This window comes from Esox lucius, chromosome 5 (genome assembly GCF_011004845.1).
Source record: "Esox lucius isolate fEsoLuc1 chromosome 5, fEsoLuc1.pri, whole genome shotgun sequence".
In the NCBI taxonomy this organism is placed as follows: Eukaryota; Metazoa; Chordata; class Actinopteri; order Esociformes; family Esocidae; genus Esox; species Esox lucius.
The window spans coordinates 14,042,031-14,060,058 of NC_047573.1; the positions used below are offsets into that span (position 1 = coordinate 14,042,031).

General features: G+C 40.5%; 1 protein-coding gene across 1 annotated transcript in view; it reads left to right on the forward strand.

Moving 5' to 3' along the window:
* Positions 1 to 4,403: 4,403 nt before the first annotated feature.
* LOC105026579 (glutamate receptor ionotropic, NMDA 2C) overlaps positions 4,404 to 18,028 on the forward strand; it is a 61,248-nt gene continuing 47,623 nt past the window's right edge. Inside the window, exons 1-3 of the mRNA XM_034292062.1 lie at positions 4,404 to 5,317; positions 5,414 to 5,464; positions 5,925 to 6,087. The gene's annotated coding sequence lies outside the window, so the exon portion shown is untranslated. The remainder of the gene's footprint in view (positions 5,318 to 5,413; positions 5,465 to 5,924; positions 6,088 to 18,028) is intronic.

An 18,028-nucleotide genomic window follows, 5' to 3' on the forward strand; every position in this document is an offset into this window, starting at 1 on the left:
AAACAATGCTCAGGTAGGCCGTGGCATTTAAACGATGCCCAACTGGCACTAAGGGGCCTAAAGTGTGCCAAGAAAACATCCCCCACACCATTACACCACCACCACCAGCCTGCACAGTGGTAACAAGGCATGATGGATCCATGTTCTCATTCTGTTTACGCCAAATTTTGACTCTACCATCTGAATGTCTCAACAGAAATCGAGACTCATCAGACCAGGCAACATTCTTCCAGTCTTCAACTGTCCAATTTTGGTGAGCTCGTGCAAATTGTAGCCTCTTTTTCCTATTTGTAGTGGAGATGAGTGGTACCCGGTGGGGTCTTCTGCTGTTGTAACCCATCCGCCTCAAGGTTGTGCGTGTTGTGGCTTCACAAATGCTTTGCTGCATACCTCGGTTGTAACGAGTGGTTATTTCAGTCAAAGTTGCTCTATCAGCTTAAATCAGTCGGCCCATTCTCCTCTGACCTCTAGCATCAACAAGGCATTTTCGCCCACAGGACTGCTGCATACTGGATGTTTTTCCCTTTTCACACCATTCTTTGTAAACCCTAGAAATGGTTGTGCGTGAAAATCTCAGTAACTGAGCAGATTGTGAAATACTCAGACCGGCCCGTCTGGCACCAACAACCATGCCACGCTCAAAATTGCTTAAATCACCTTTCTTTCCCATTCTGACATTCAGTTTGGAGTTCAGGAGATGGTCTTGACCAGGACCACACCCCTAAATGCAATGAAGCAACTGCCATGTGATTGGTTGATTAGATAATTGCATTAATGAGAAATTGAACAGGTGTTCCTAATAATCCTTTAGGTGATTGTATAGTCATATTAGAAACACCAACAGATATTTGGGCCTCAAACAAATGAGCATGCAAACGTTATTCGTGAACTATATCAGCTATATGAAATTATTTGACTATGATAAAGGTTAGAAATGTCTGATGTATTACAGTAATTTCCTGTCAATTGACAGTAAATATATACGTTTTGTGGTTAGAATATTACGTTGTGACAGGTTTGGGTTCATAGGCAAAACCAGCTCAGAAACACTGATCTAGGCTTTAACTCAGCGGGATCATTCAGACTCTGTGTCCTCGTCTCGGGGTTCTTCCTTTGTCTTGAGTACAGGAACCCGCAGTACAGGGTTCTCAATGGTCTCTTTCAGTATTCATCTCCATAATCATATACTTGAGGAGCTGTTTGCTCCTCAAACAGCAGCTCTCTGACACCTGTGTAAACAGAACCAATAGACTGGCCACCACACAAAAATACACAAACATGTTGTGCTCTAAATGGCTCCAAAAAACAGCAGTTGAACAGTTTTACTAAGGTTCTTCTTTCATCAAAGTCTCTGAACAATTGTCGTTGATTAGTGACATGGCATCGGGACACCAGATCCTTTAGCTATGAGAGACTTTGATTGAGGGAGTGAGCTGCAAAGAGGTCTGAACTCCCCATAAGGGGTCACAGTGGTCACATCCATGTCCAGACAGGTAGTCAAAGTCAGCCCTAGTCTTTGAGAGGGATGAAGTGCTTGCAAGCATGGCAATGTAATGTGTAAAACGGGCTTTATAAAATTAATTTGATTGATTATACTGTATATGAATCAATTTCTTATCTAATTAAACTACATTAATCATAATTTTCAGGCAGATATTGTATGATTTTGTTCAGCTCATTTCTGATGTATATTATAATAGTATTGGAAGTATATAGTAGTGTTGAGTTCCCATTTTGATCAGAATGTTTTGTGATAAAGTTGCCTGTATGACCTTAATAAGGGGAAATGTCAAATAAGTTCATTTAGGGAGAAAAAAACATTCCTTGTAAAAATGTGGTCACCAGTGTTGTGGTCAATTCCATTTAAATTCTAAACAATTCCAGCACAAATTTTTATTTACATTTTTCCTCATTGCAAATTGGAATTGAAATCAGGTTAATTCATTAACAGGCTAAAATTAAATTGGACCCAACTAGCCTCAAACTTAGTGGTCACACTTGACAGAAAGGATCTTAAGATACAAGTTATTCATACAGCTTACCAACAATATTCTCTTTGCATAACTTGCTCTTTATTAACTGTGAATGTTTTGTTTTTATACCTAACATTTAGGTAACTAAGGATTGGTCAGTAACTTAAAGTTGAATAGTGAAAAGTATGTCCTAGAAAAATACAAAAATGTCAACATGCATTGGTGCATAATGGGATTTGTAACTTTGTTCAGATTTAAGCAAGATTCCAAATCATGTAGATAGGTAATTGTCCATCAATTGACATCAATTGAAATGATTCTGATTAGCTCTAAACAAAACCATCTGTTCCTGTAGGATTTCCTTGAAGATTTCTTGGTTGCAACCTACAGAGATAGCAATGGTCCACAAGGAGCTAACAAAAGATCAGGAGTGTAATATACAACAATTTCGAAGGCAGTACATGTACCATGGAACACGGTGAATACCATCATTAAAAAGTGGAGACAAAATGGCACCAGCAGGACTTTGCAAAGGTCTGAACATATCTCCAAAATGTATGACAGGGCAAGGAGAAATCTCATCAGGGCAGCTTTCAATAGGCCAACGGCAACCTTGAAGGAGTGGCAGGAATATCAGGAAGGAAGGGAACATTCCATATTACAACCATTATTTACCACAAGTCTGAGCTGTGGGTGGGGTGGCAAGATGGAAGCCATTTTGGGTGGCAAGATTGCCAGAACAAAAAAAACCCATCAAAACCCATATATATGTTTTGCAAGAAGACACAATATTAAAAAACCAATGTGCGGAAAGATGTTACAGCAGATGTTTTGGGGTTTTAATTTCGAAATATATTTTGGGGTCAAACCCAACACGGTTCATCACCCGACAATATTATGCTATGGGACTGCTTCTCTTCAACAGAGTCTAGGGCTCTGATCAGAATAGAGGTGACAATGAATAGTTTCAAATATCAAGATATATTGGCGCAAACCCTGCTGCCCTCCGCTAAGGTTTAAGAAGAACCCTGACATGAAAAGGGTTCCGCACAGGAGATCCTCTCACAATTTAACTGAGATTGAACTCCTCTGCAAAAGAAGACTGGGATAAATTAGCAAAATCCAGATGTGCTATGTTGTCAGAGACCTATCCAAACAGACTTACTGCTGTAATCCAAACAAAATGTGCCTCCCCACAGTATTAGCATGAACACTAATGCAACACTTTTCTGAGAAATTATTCATTTGTTTTTCATTTAAATATTGTTGGTTACAAGATCTTACTAAAGGTGCAAACCGTCTGACATGATCGGTCTTGATTTTAGCATTTACATGAACAGAAGATGCAGGCTTTTTATACCTTCTGTATGGCTAATAATACAATAATTAGCAACATATACTCACTGGTAAATGACTTGTTAGTGGCTAAAATGTGTACCTCAAAATAATGTGTTACCTTAGACCATGTGGCTAACACTGGTTTTTAATGTGGGTTGGTAATTAATGGAGGAGCAACACTGTTCTTCTGAAAACATCAACTACATCCAGTATCTGTTACCACCAACAACTGAAGCTAATATATGTGTCACACACACCTCTCTTTCAGGTCTATTTAAGAGACACACAGGCACACACCCACAAATGCAGACGCATACAGACACACTGAGTGCTATTTTGGAGTAGCGTTGTATTTTTAGAGGACGTTAAGGACCCTGACAAAGTGACTGAGAGGAAAACAGACATGTTTTAGAACAAACACTAACCTTGGTAGACAGGAGAGTTTAAATGTGTGAAATGTCTGCCTTCTGGAATGAGCAAGCGATGTAAAGAGAGGGTCAGTGAGATGAGGAACCGGAGGGAAGGAAGGAGGATGTTTGGGTGTTGCTTCAGTCGAAGTTAGAGAGGAGAGATGAGAAGCGGTCTAAGGATATTGTTTGTTGTTCATGTACACACGCACGCACGCAGACACACACACACACACGTACATACAAACACAAGTAAACTGGCTTGTTGAAAAATACCCATTAAATACCCATAAGCCAGTTACTGAGAGATAAGTGAGTCTATGGGCTTTCTAGGATGGCAGCACTCTTTAAAAAAAAAAAAAAAGGACGCACACTCCCACAAACACATTGGTAATCACTGTCAGATATATCTGTCGGTTAAGTGAAAGTTAGCCAAATGATTCAGCACTTTGTCTGCTTTAGTCACAATGTCTCAACCTCCTATTTGTCTTCCTGTCAATACCAATAGACTGGTCTCTATGTCTTCACTGTTAATATGCTGTCAAGGAAAGAGTGGAGGCAGGTAATGGAGATAAACAGAGAGGCGGGGATGACAAGCAGGGAAAGAGATGAGGGTGTGAAGAAGAGGGAGTGACTGGGAGAGAAGAGGGTGAGTGAGAAAGACAGAGTGCCTGGGAGTAAGAGACACTGTTGTTGATAGTATCCTTCGCCCTATAGGACCATCAGAACGACACACAGACAGACAGAAGGATACATCAAGACGATCATGATGATTTAAAATGAACTGTGTACAGAGAGAGGACACTGAAATGGGATTAAGGAAATGGGAAGAATAAATACTGCGAAGAGAGAAAGTGAAAGGGGGAAAAAGGAGTAGAGAGAAAAAGAGAGAAATAGAGAGATAGAGGGAGAGAGAGAGGGAGGGAGGGAGAGAGGATAAATCCTTACACGACCATGATGAGGACTCATATCCCCTTCTGTGATGGGGAGAGAAAAAAATAGACAGCGTGGTAGAGAGAGGAAAGCAGGATTACACCCCAACAGTGCCGGCAGATGAGCGGAGCCAGCCGGAAAACTCCAGGAAAAATCTGGGACTGTGTGTGAGAGCAACAGGAGAGGACCTGCTGCTACATACAGCTCCGACACGCCAGACCTCCATGTCCATCTGTTCGTCTGTCCGTCTTCTGGAGCTATTCCATATTGGAACTTCCTCTGAACTCTTCTGAACACATCACATCTGAGGGACACATATCGGAATACCGGGAATCACATCGGAATACTCACTACACTCCACAAAGAGAAAACAAGGAATATTTAGCTCAAGGAGATAAACTAACTTCACGCACAAAAACACTCTCTACATACTCCAGAGACAGAAACACTACTGACTGCACTTTACAGAGGGACTACAACATGCAGAACACAGTGGAATAGTGATCACACTCTCTAGGGACTCAGGAAATATAGCAGTGGGAGAACAAACCAGGAGTGGAGGAATATACCGGGAGGAAAAAGGACATAAATCTTTTCTTCTGATGAACTGAATGACAACCTATCCAGACAGAAAGGACCTGTATGTCATTCCTGGAGGTGACCAAGGTGGGGGATCAGCACAATACTTTTTTCTAAAACATTTTACCTTGTTTTCTTTTCCTCTGCTAAGTGGACTTCTCATCACTGTTCTCTTGTTATCAGGCCAGCAGGGAGCAAGGGAGACAGGCAGACTGACAGAGAGCTAAAAGACAGGTTCACACTCATACACACACACACACACACACACACACCCAGACACACACACACCCACACACACACACACACACACACACACAGCGGGCTGCTTGCCTCTGCCTGTCACACCTCTCCCCAGCATATCGCTCCTGTCAGGATGAGTGTGTAGACAGCGTTCCTCTCTCTGCCGTGTCTCGTTTTCTACTTATATCCATCCCGCCTTCTCATTTTAACTGTCCTCACTTCAGTCTCATTCATTAACACTAGCTATTGTCCACTGTCACTTCATCTGACACATTGACACAGTACATTAACATACACGGTAACACAGACACACACTAACACACACACACACACAATCCATATGCTGAAACTCTCCTGTTATGATGTGGTCTCCTTCAAGTGAGCATGTCACCAACTCACACCAACTTTCATGCACACACTCTTTCCCACACATTCGCACACGGCTTGAGCACAGACTCCTACAGGTGCTGAAACAAGATAGAAGGACATGAGAGAAAGGCGAAAGTAGGGAGAGACCAAAAGGCGAGAAAGAGGGAAGAAAAGAAGAACAGAAGTGTATGCACCTACAGAAAAATGAAACACTGGAAGAGAAGGTTGATTGAAGACAGTGGGCACAGGTAATACTTAAAAATAAGCATGTGAGAGAGATGTGGGTCAACTAATATAGAATGAATGTGCCTGTCTAAAATCAACTATGAGGGAAAGAGAAAATAAAGGGAAGTAGAGAGAAATGAAGGGAGAGATGGAAATATATATTTCTTATGTGAAAGACAGCTAACAAACTCAAGTTGTAGAAATGACAGGTTCATATGAATGGATATTTTAGAAAAGGTGTTGAAGGGGCTTAAATTGTTGAGTGTCTCGGTTGCTGTCTCTCAGCCTCTGTCTCTTCGTTATCTCTCTATGTGTATGTGGTCACAACTTTGTAGAGCAGGTCTAATGCAATTCTAATCACATACTATTTGACAGGAAGCACATAATGTGTAAGCATTTGTGCGTGATTTCAAATATGTTGATCTGTGTGTACTAAACACGTGCGGTTGCTGATTGGAGTGTATTATTGTAGATATATTCGTATATATTTTATAGTGATCCAAGTTTAATATTGTAAAGGAATGAGTGGTTGCTTACTGCTGCATAATAACAACCCTCCTCTTTTCATCTACATACGTAAATGAAAACATTTGCTGTAACAATTATTTACAAAAGCAGTCAAACCTTGATATCTCTGAGGAACATGGTATCGATAAGACATCTATGGAGAATGCTCTTGAAATTGCTCTAGAATACAGTATATGATTGGCTGTGCTGTGTTGGCTGTAGGTGATTTGAGTGTAATGGACATTATAGTTGCTTATGAAATACAAATTTTGGACATAACTATGGACAACAAAGATGTATAAGAAACATTTGATGAATCTGTCTGTATTACTCCTTGGGGAGAATTTATAATGCCATAAATGTGAACTTATAAATATTGGAGAAATAAACATATTTTTATTAAGTCTGAGTTTGTAGATTAGTTCAAGACATGCCAATTTGACAAAATGCTTGACTGAACAAACATTTCCCATTAGTGTCAGAAAGGATTATTGAAATAACACATTAGTTGTAATTTGGAATGTTTTTAAATGTATTTGTACTTTTACACCATTTTTCACCCTAATTTGGTGACATCCAATTGGGACTCAGTGCACTTGGTATAGTGGATGTCAGAATGTGTCTTCCAAAGCACATTTGATACCATTCTGGATGTTTTCAAATTGCTTGCTCTACCAGGAAGGTTAGTCCAAAATTCTTATGAGCCGGAATGAACGCATGAATCAGCAGTGACAGTGGCTCTTAAAAGTATTCACCCAACTGGAATTTTCCAACTTTTACTGTGTTACAACACACGTTTTCCCACTGATCAACAAAAAAAAGTCCATTATGTCAAAGAGAATTTTTTATCTACAATTAACTACAGAACCGGAAATTATTGATTGCATAAGTATTTACCCATTAGTCAATATTTGTTAGAGACACATTTGGCAGCAATTAAAGCCATATGTAGTTTTTGTTAGGAATTGTACAATGAAATCATGTACCTGAAATCATGTGAAACACCTTGATTGCACACAGGTTGATTCTATTGAACACATTGTGACTTCTAAAGACAATTTATTGGACAAAAGCTGTGTCATAGCAATTAGGTTGAATACTAAGGCAATCAATTACTTTATGTTTTATATTGATAATTAATTTAGAACAATTTGCAGATTTCATTTTCCATGTTGACATTTACATTTTTTTGAGTTGATCAGTGGCAAAAACTCAGTTTTTGATTTCTCAATGTAACGCAATGAAAAATGGGAACTTCCAAGGGGGTGAATACATTAGAGAGCCACTTTATAAAATGATTTGCAGCCATATGATTGGCGGTTTGGCTATTTGCATTAATTAGCTGGTGTACCTAATAAAGTGGCCACTGAGTGTATATTTCCAAGATAATCTTAATTAGAACACATAATTTTCAAAATATCTAACACTGATCAAGTAACTCTAATTATAAAACGAGTTCTAATTATAAAACGAGATATCTGCTATCAGGTTTGAAAGCTTTGACAATTCCCTGTTAACAGCACTGTCAAAAGTGGGCTAATCACTCAGTGAAATAGTATGTGACGTAAGGTATTAATATGCCAACTTTGAGCAGCCTGAAGAAAGTAAAAACTTGGTGGAGAATTCAAGTCTGTACACCAATCTTCCAGTAAGATAATATATATTTTTTTAAACCTCGACTTACCCAATAACGTTGTGTCAAATATGTATTTGCTAACTTATCTGAATAATCTCTTCCGTTATGTAATAAGTGCTTTTTCCTTACGACAGTGATAGCTAGAAATTATTAATATGCGTTGTTAGCGAATGCCGACGTAAAATTAGCTGGCTCATGACCAGAAACATAAATTAAACATTTAAGAATAGTTAGAAGATCAATTATCATTCTTGCATTAGACACTCGGGTGAAGAGAGGGGCGGAGCTGTCAACTGATCACCACCTGGTGGTGAGTTGGATCCGATGGCGGGGTAGGAAGCTGGACAGACTCGGCAGGCCCAAGCGTACTGTAAGGGTCTGCTGGGAACGTCTGGCCGAGTCTCCTGTCAGAGAGATCTTTAACTCCCACCTCCGGCAGAGCTTCGACTGGATCCCGAGGGAGGCTGGAGATATTGAGTCCGAGTGGACCATGTTCTCCACAGCCATTGTCGAAGCGGCCGCTCGGAGCTGTGGCCGTAAGGTCTCCGGTGCCTGTCGAGGCGGCAATCCCCGAACCCGGTGGTGGACACCGGAAGTAAGGGATGCCGTCAAGCTGAAGAAGGAGTCCTATCAGGCCTGGTTGGCTTGTGGGACTCCTGAGGCAGCTGACGGGTACCGGCAGGCCAAGCGGACTGCAGCCCGGGTGGTTGTGGAGGCAAAAACTCAGGCCATGGAGAAGGACTATCCGCTGGCCTTGAAGAGATTCTGGCAAACTGTCCGGCGCCTCAGGAGAGGGAAACAGTGCCCTACCAACGCTGTTCACAGTAGAGGTGGGCAGATATTGACCTCAACTGGGGATGTCATCGGGTGGTGGAAGGAATACTTCGAGGATCTCCTCAATCCCGCCATCACGTCTTCCATTGAGGAAGCAGAGGATGAGGGCTCAGAGGTGGAGTCGTCCATCACCTGGGCCGAAGTCACAGAGGTAGTCAAAGAACTCCTCGGTGGCAAGGCACCGGGGGTGGATGAGATCCGCCCTGAGTACCTCAAGTCTCTGGATGTTGTGGGGCTGTCTTGGTTTACACGCCTGTGCAACATCGCGTGGCGGGCGGGGACAGTGCCTCTGGGATGACAGACTGGGGTGGTGGTCCCTCTTTTTAAGAAGGGGGACCGGAGGGTGTGTTCCAACTATAGGGAGATCACACTTCTCAGCCTCCCCGGGAAAGTCTATGCCAGGGTTCTGGAGATGAGAATACGGCCGATAGTAGATCCTTGGATTCAGGAGGAACAGTGTGGTTTTCGTCCGGGCCGTGGAACACTGGACCAGCTCTATACCCTCTACGGGGTGTTGGAGGGTTCATGGGAGTTTGCCCAACCAATCCACATGTGTTTTGTGGATTTGGAGAAGGCATTCAACTGTGTCCCTCGCGGCATCCTGTGGAGAGTGCTTCGGGAATATGGGGTCCTGGGTCCTTTGCTAAGGGCTGTCAGGTCCCTGTACAACCGAAGCAGGAGCTTGGTCCGCATTGCCGGCAGTAAGTCATACTTGTTCCCTGTGCATGTTGGACTCCGGCAGGGCTGCCCTTTGTCGCCGGTTCTGTTCGTAATTTTTATGGACAGAATTTCTAGGCGCAGCCAGGGGCCGGAGGGTGTCAGGTTTGGGGACCACACGATTTCGTCTTTGCTCTTTGCGGATGATGTTGTCGTGTTGGCCCCTTCAAACCAGGACCTTCAGCATGCACTGGGACGGTTTGCAGCCAAGTGTGAAGCAGCGGGGATGAGAATCAGTACCTCCAAATCCGAGGCCATAGTCCTCAATCGGAAAAGGGTGGCTTGCCCACTTCAGGTTGGTGGAGAGTGCCTGCCTCAAGTAGAGGAGTTTAATTATCTAGGGGTCTTGTTCACGAGTGAGGGAAGGATGGAACGGGAGATTGGCAGACGGATTGGTGCAGCTTCTGCAGTAATGCGGTCGATGTATCGGTCTGTCGAGGTGAAGAAAGAGCTGAGCCGCAAGGCGAAGCTCTCGATTTACCGGTCAATCTACGTTCCTACTCTCACCTATGGTCATGAGCTTTGGGTCATGACCGAAAGGACAAGATCCCGGATACAGGCGGCCAAAATGAGCTTTCTCCGCAGGGTGGCTGGGCGATCCCTTAGAGATCCGTAAATTTGTATTTAATAGAGCGAGAGGAGGAGCAGCAGAAATAAAAGAAAACGGTTGAGGAATTCAAAAGTTTCTTCACTGTACGCAAAGGCCCAACAATAAAAAAGGAGAGAAAAAGAGAGCTGGATGTAGTATTTTTTTTAAAGGTTGTGGTCTGAGCTAAAAGTGAAATCTACATGTAGATTTATTTCCTTTTTTGGTGCGAGCGGGAGGCGATTTGAGTGGAGCGCGAAGCAAATGCGTTGAGCGCTGAGCAATAATAAGCGGAGTGGCCTGATGTGGCTTTGAGCGGGGGAGCGGAGGGGTGAACAGTTCCGTGAGCGATGAGCTGAGATTCTCACAGCTTCACTCCGCTCATGTGCTCTGCTGGGCAATAAGGACTTTCAGCTCCCTCTAAAGATTTTCTATTGGGTTCAGGTCTGGAGACTGGCTAGGCCACTCCAGGACCTTGAGATGCTTCTTACGGAGCCACTCCTTAGTTGCACTGGCTGTGTGTTTCGGGTCGTTGTCATGCTGGAAGACCCAGCCACGACCCATCTTCAATGCTCTTACTGAGGGAAGGAGGTTGTTGGCCAAGATCTCGCGATACATGGCCCCATCCATCCTCAATACGGTGCAGTCGTCCTGTCCCCTTTGGAGAAAAGCAACCCCAAAGAATGATGTTTCCACCTCCATGCTTCACGGTTGGGATGGTGTTCTTGGGGTTGTACTCATCCTTCTTCTTCCTCCAAACACGGCGAGTGGAGTTTAGACCAAAAAGCTCAATTTTTGTCTCATCAGACCACATGACCTTCTCCCATTCCTCCTCTGGATCATCCAGATGGTCATTGGTAAACTTCAGATGGGCATGGACATGCGCTGGCTTGAGCAGGGGAATCTTGCGTGCGCTGCAGGATTTTTATCCATGATGGCGTAGTGTGTTACTAATGGTTTTCTTTGAGACTATGGTCCCAGCTCTCTTCAGGTCATTGACCAGGTCCTGCCGTGTAGTTCTGGGCTGATCCCTCACCTTCCTCATGATCATTGATGCCCCACGAGTTGAGATCTTGCATGGAGCCCCAGACCGAGGTAGATTAACCGTCATCTTAAACTTCTTCCATTTTCTAATAATCGCGGCAACAGTTGTTGCCTTCTCACCAAGCTGCTTGCCTATTGTCCTGTAGCCCATCCCAGCCTTGTGCAAGTCTACAGTTTAATCCCTGATGTCCTTACACAGCTCTCTGGTCTTGGCCAGTGTGGAGCGGTTGGAGTTGTTTGATTGAGTGTGTGGACAGGTGTCTTTTATACAGGTAACGAGTTCAAACAGGTGCAGTTAATAGAGGTAATGAGTGGAAAACAAGTGGGCTTCTTAAAGAAAAACTAACAGATCTGTGTGAGCTGGAATTCTTACTGGATGGTAGGTGATCAAATACTTATGTCATGCAATAAAATGCAAATTAATTATTAAAAAATCATACAATGTGAATTTCTGGATTTTTGTTTTAGATTCCGTCTCTCACAGTTGAAGTGTACCTTTGATAAAATTACAGACCTTTACATGCCTTGTAAGTAGGAAAACCTGCAAAATCTGCAGTGTATCAAATACTTATTCTCCCCACTGTATGTATGTCAATTCTCCTATTCCCCATCTAACGTTAGCTAGTGAACATCATTGGACAAATCTGTTACTACAGTCTAAAATCGAACCATTAACCCTATTTTTGGTGGTTAACAACTTAATATAGCTGTATGGCAACACTGAGTATTTTGACTGAGTATCGCCCCAAGTTGCTAGACTGTAGATCACCAACCAATCTGTGAATCTTAAATGACTGCTGACCTAGTCCCCCCAAGTATCTAGACTGTAGATCACCAACCAATCTGTGAATCTTAAATGACTGCTGACCTAGTGCCCCCAAGTATCTAGACTGTAGATCACCAACCAATCTGTGAGTCTTAAATGACTGCTGACCTAGTCCCCCCAAGTATCTAGACTGTAGAACACCAACCAATCTGTGAGTCTTAAATGACTGCTGACCCAGTCGCCCCAAGTATCTAGACTGTAGAACACCAACCAATCTGTGAGTCTTAAATGGCTTGTGACCCAGTTGCCCCAAGTATCTAGACTGTAGAACACCAACCAATCTGTGAGTCTTAAATGACACCTGACCCAGTCGCCCCAAGTATCTAGACTGTAGAACACCAACCAATCTCAAAACACTTCCATTTGGTCTGTCTTGCATGCTTAACATCTCACATCCATAACTAACATTGAAGGACAGCTGTGGGTCGAACAACAAGCAATGTGAGTCCTTCCTACAAGCCATGAAACATGGTTGACTGAAACCTAAACATGATATGATTAACAAACTGGAACATGTATATTTTTTCAGGTTCTTCAGGTTGTTCAGTCACACTGTCTGTGTCTAAGAATCTTTGAGCTAGGGAGTGTTGAATGGAAGGAGAATGTGAAAGAGAGAAAAGAGTTTGCACTAAAACAGTGGTAAATCCAACTCCCTCATTCTATTTCCTAATTGGCACACTTTGCTCTTCAACTCTCCACCTCATAGCTGAGCTGTGGTGAGCGTTCTGGCACAAATTGGTTGCTGTGCATTACCCAGGTGGGTGCTACACATTAGTGATGGTGATACATGAGATGAGTTTCTCCCTTACTATGTAAAGAGCTTTGAGTACCTTGGTTGGTAGAAATGAGCTATAACAATAATATAGAGAAAATCCTATAAAATAATGATTTTGTGAATGCTTTGTTACTTCATAGGAAATAGTTTTATGCAATGTTTTTCACATGGAGGGTTTCTCCATCAGGTTTCTTGTCTAAAAGGTGTCACTATGTCGCTATGTAGTTGAACTGGGGCATATCACTGTATGATTACATTTTTGATGGCCAGAGAATTTTGAACAACAGCTCACATCGACTATTGGGCTGTGCTGCCCGTCAAGAAGTGGAGTTGTATGGTTTGTGTTACCCATATTGAAAGTCCCATTGGCTGTCTGAGTGTGCATCTTGTGTTTCTGTATTTGTGTGGAGTGTATGTTTGCATACAGACATACACATGTTTGTTCTTCACATTTTGCCATGCAAATTAATTTGGACCCCCAGAGTGTTAGACCTCTCTGCATTGGAATTTGTTAATAAAGTAGCAAAGTCAATGTTACTCCCACCTTAAAATTTACATGTTGATGCAATCAGTTTTGATGAACATTTTTATAAAAACCGATATGGATAGGCATGCAACCCACTGACACACTACATGACAATAGAATATTTTGGGATTTGATTACATTTTCATGTAAATGAACTTACCAGTAACCCCCCGCCGAAAATAAAACATTCCCCATATCTAGCTCAAATGAGAACATTAATTGTTAATATACAGAATATTGATGTTAACAACAGGTGGGTGCTTTTTTGGTACAATACCTGCTTTGTGTTGAATATTATCTAAGATTTAATCATAAATAATGTTGTCAGTCTGGGTTCAAGCCATGGTGAAAGGTGACCTGAGACTGTGAGGGGGTGGCTACAAATTATGCTTATATGTACGGAAAATACTTTTTTACATAGATAATTCAGTAAATAAAATATATGGCATGCTTTATTTAAAAGAAAAACATTGAATTATTGCAAATTATTTGGTGCCCTAAAATAGGACCATGGTGTAGTGAACAGGACTGGAATATAGAGCCTTTTTTTTACTTTATCACTGTCCAAATACATTTCTTCCAGATCCACAGCACTAGAGAGTTCTTTTTTTGATAACATGGGCTAACTGAGTGACTATCATAATAATTGAAAAACTGTTGATGCATTTTCATATTTCTAAATTGCACCTTGTGTATATTTTTCAAATTCAAGTTAAGACTCTGACAATGTTCCTAATAAAAACAGTCTGCATATAGGAAAAAGCGGCTCTGGTCTTTATCCCTCATTACTGAGCCTCCAGCCATCTGGACAGAATCTCCATGACGATGGAGATCTTATTTTAATAACACTGCATTACAGATGTCCACTACCAGTGTGTGTATGATTGTTTCTGTGTGTGTGAATGGACATTGGTTATAATAGTACTCTAATAATACTCTAACATAATTGGTTTCAAAATTAGAATATTTTTATGATGAGATTATTGTTTTTACCAGATGGCTTTCAGTTGAGTGCTTGGCAGTGCTTTGTAGAGATTACATTGTAAAAAAGACTTACAAAAGTTAATTTTGGGATGGAAAAACACTTTCAGTGTGAACTTAAATGAATCAATTCCAAAATATACACGAACTGTGTGGTTTTAAAACCTTAATCGTTATCAGCAGCACAAGCATATTCACACTCTGCTTGGTGTGTCCTGGGAAAAGTAAGATGTAACACAGGTCAATAGTACGGTAACTTGGGGTAAAAAACACTCTACCTGAAACACTGAAATGAGACCTATTAATATTTTAGATAATCAAGAGTAGTGGCAGTTTGGCAAAGTGTTGAGCGGTAAAGAGGGTCTGTTACCCTGAGAAAAGTTTTACCCAAATGTATTGCAACAGTTTTACCCTAAATTACCCTAATATGTAGGAAATATATGGAAATATTTTGGTATCATTCAAATATCTGGTTTGGGACATAGCTAATGATTAGCCCATTAGGAATGGCAAAAAGAATCATGAAGAAATGTGTAGAATTGTAGGACATTTGCTTAAAAAAGCTAAATAGATTTGTACTCAAGCACTTTCTTGAATTCAGCACGCCGTCTGACAATTTTCTTTTCTGGACAGGCCATGGGTGGGGCTAATAGGGAGGGCATAATAAGTAGTCAAGAGCCAGCTGTTCCCTCTGTCGTGTAAGCATGCCGGAGATTATGGAGAATCCGTGACCTCATGTGGGAAACCACTGTAAAAAAATCTGTCTTTATACATTTCTACATCGGTTTTACTTGAGAGTTATCTGGACGTTAGAGGGATAAAACATCTATCTAATGTGTGAATGCTTGTTACATCAACAAATTTTGCCTGAAGAAAACTGCATTTGAAAAAACCTGCAGAACTTCAACACTGTATACCTGGTCACCAATATGCCCCACTGTTGAGCAAACTTTGGCAGCTTGTTCCTTCCCCAAACACACCAATATACAACACGATATACAGGACTATGCTGACATATTAAATGATAATATCTTAATTGTTCAAAACATTTCAGGAATTAATCAAACTTTGTAAATTAAGGCATAAAATAACTATTTGTTTGTTTTACTTTCTTTTAAATATCCTTGCTGCCGTAAAACAAAGATTCATCTTTTCCTTTAAATGTATTTTAATTTTGTGGGTCTATAGGTGGCATAGGTTCTGTGTGTTATGGCATGTTATGGTCTTTGACCACATCCAGTTGATCATGTACATTTTTCACTGTGTTGAATTATATGAAAAAAGATTAATATACTATTTTCTAGCATTTGCTTGACAGTTGGCCATTTGATTGTAATATTTAATTCTATGGAGGACTTCTCACAACCATATTCCAGGACCATTTTGGCTGCCTTATGGTTTGCAATCTGCAACCTCTTTAGCTCACCAATATTTGCATTACCCCAGATGACATAACAGTAGTTCATTTGACTATGGATTGACTAATGATGATAACTTGAGAGATCTGTTTCAGCATTTGCTCTGGCATATATTTAGCAAGTCTTCTGATTATACAGAAATTGCCAAATTAGTTGTGACTCTTAAACCTCCTTTGTAGTCTAAATTTCAACAACAGTTTTTTGGCATTTAAACTTTTGTCCAAAAGTTTGGATTGGTAAAGATGCAAAACAGCCATTGCCTAAGGTCAACAATATTTTTTCAAATGTATACCTCAGTGAAACAGGAAGGGATGGATGACCACTTAAAAGTTCCTAATTACTCTTATTAACTTAATATTTATATCAATGACTAGACATTTCTACTGGCTTTGGGTCATAACAATTTCTAGAGGTGCCAATAATTGTAATAGTTTTTTTAGAAAAATCTAGATTTCTTAATTATGAATTTGTTTTTTCTTGTATTGTTTTTACCGTAACCAAATATTAGATTCCTCTTATATTTTAAGTGTAAGATCAAGCTTAAAACAACAATAAAAAAAAATCTAAAGCCTTTATCGCTAATCTTACCAAGGTTCCAATAATTGTGGAGGGCAATATGCATGAGTTGGTTGATTAATCATTTACTACACAAACATAACATACTGGTTCATTTTTGTAAATGAATCCAATCTGTTTGTAGTTGGATTTATTCCACCCGTTATGGAGATTGCTGTTCCAGTTTATATGATTTAGGTAGTCTGAATAATCCAAATCCTTCCAGCAGTCATTCTGAATGCAGGTCGTGGTCAGTTGCTGGATATTGGAAATCTTAGCAGAATCCCAATATAAATTACGTATTACTTTGCAAGCAAGCATTGAAGTTGATAAAACATATTGTAATGAAACCAGCTATGAAAGGATTGTGAGTTTATTCAACAAAATGGTATTGTTTTAAGTCAAACAGCAGTGATAGGATTGCCTTATCACTGTATGTTGATTCCACATATTATCTTTTTCATGAGAAAATGCCAAATTACATTGACAGGAACTCTGACCATTATTATGTTTTCCACAATCTGTATTCCCTATTTTTGTCTACTGCATTGTATTTCAAAAAGGAAATACAAATGAATAAATGAAATGAAAAATCAAATCAAAGTACTAAAACAAAGAATATTTCAAGGTCCTCAAAATTATTCAACAGTTTATGAAAATGTATGCTAAATTAAAACCATTGGTTTGCAATTGGGTTCACATTGACTGAAATGCCAAACATTTTCTGCTGTATACTGTAGAAATACAAATACTCAAAATCACTATTTTCTAATGAACCAATGAGAAGTAATACACAGTGCCAGACATCTGAATACTCTGGGCATTCAGTGCTTGCAAAAGACTGCATAACAAAATCAATAAATGTCTCACAATAAAATGGTTTAATGCAAATGGTTTATTGTTTTTAGATCACTTTAAATATACACTGAAAATATGAAAGAAATCCAACCTTTAACTGAGTTAAAATTGTGAAAATATAAAAGAAGTAGTTAACCAATAAATATATTCTCCTTACAAATCAGTCACAATTATTGGCAGTCCAGATCCTTCTGTCCTCATTCGTGACTTTCCTCTCAGGCTCACCTAACAGCTTTTCAATGAGACTTATGTCAGGGGACTGGGGTCACTATTGCAAAAGCTTGATTCTGTGGTAATTTTTGGAGGATCTGGATGAATACTTGGGTCATTGTCCTTGAAGATTTAACAAAGATTATGTTCTAGAATCTCCTGGTACTTGATAGAGATAGAGAATCCTAACTACATTTCCAGGGCCTTGGAAAGCAAAACAGACCCACAACATCACATGTCAACTCAACCTGTCTTTACAGAAGAGAGAGCAGGCACCATAGAACCCACATCCAATTAAAGTTTCAATTATGTTTCTGAACATTCTAGGCTTAGGTTGAGAGTCAAGGCTTCCACAGCTTGTTGCAATGGATGGACATCTAATTTTTGTTTTGTAGTTTACACTTGGTGATCCCAATATTTAACCAGCTTCTGGAATTCTTCAGTATGGATAAATATTTTACCTCTCAGAACATTTTCCTCACTGTGTGTGG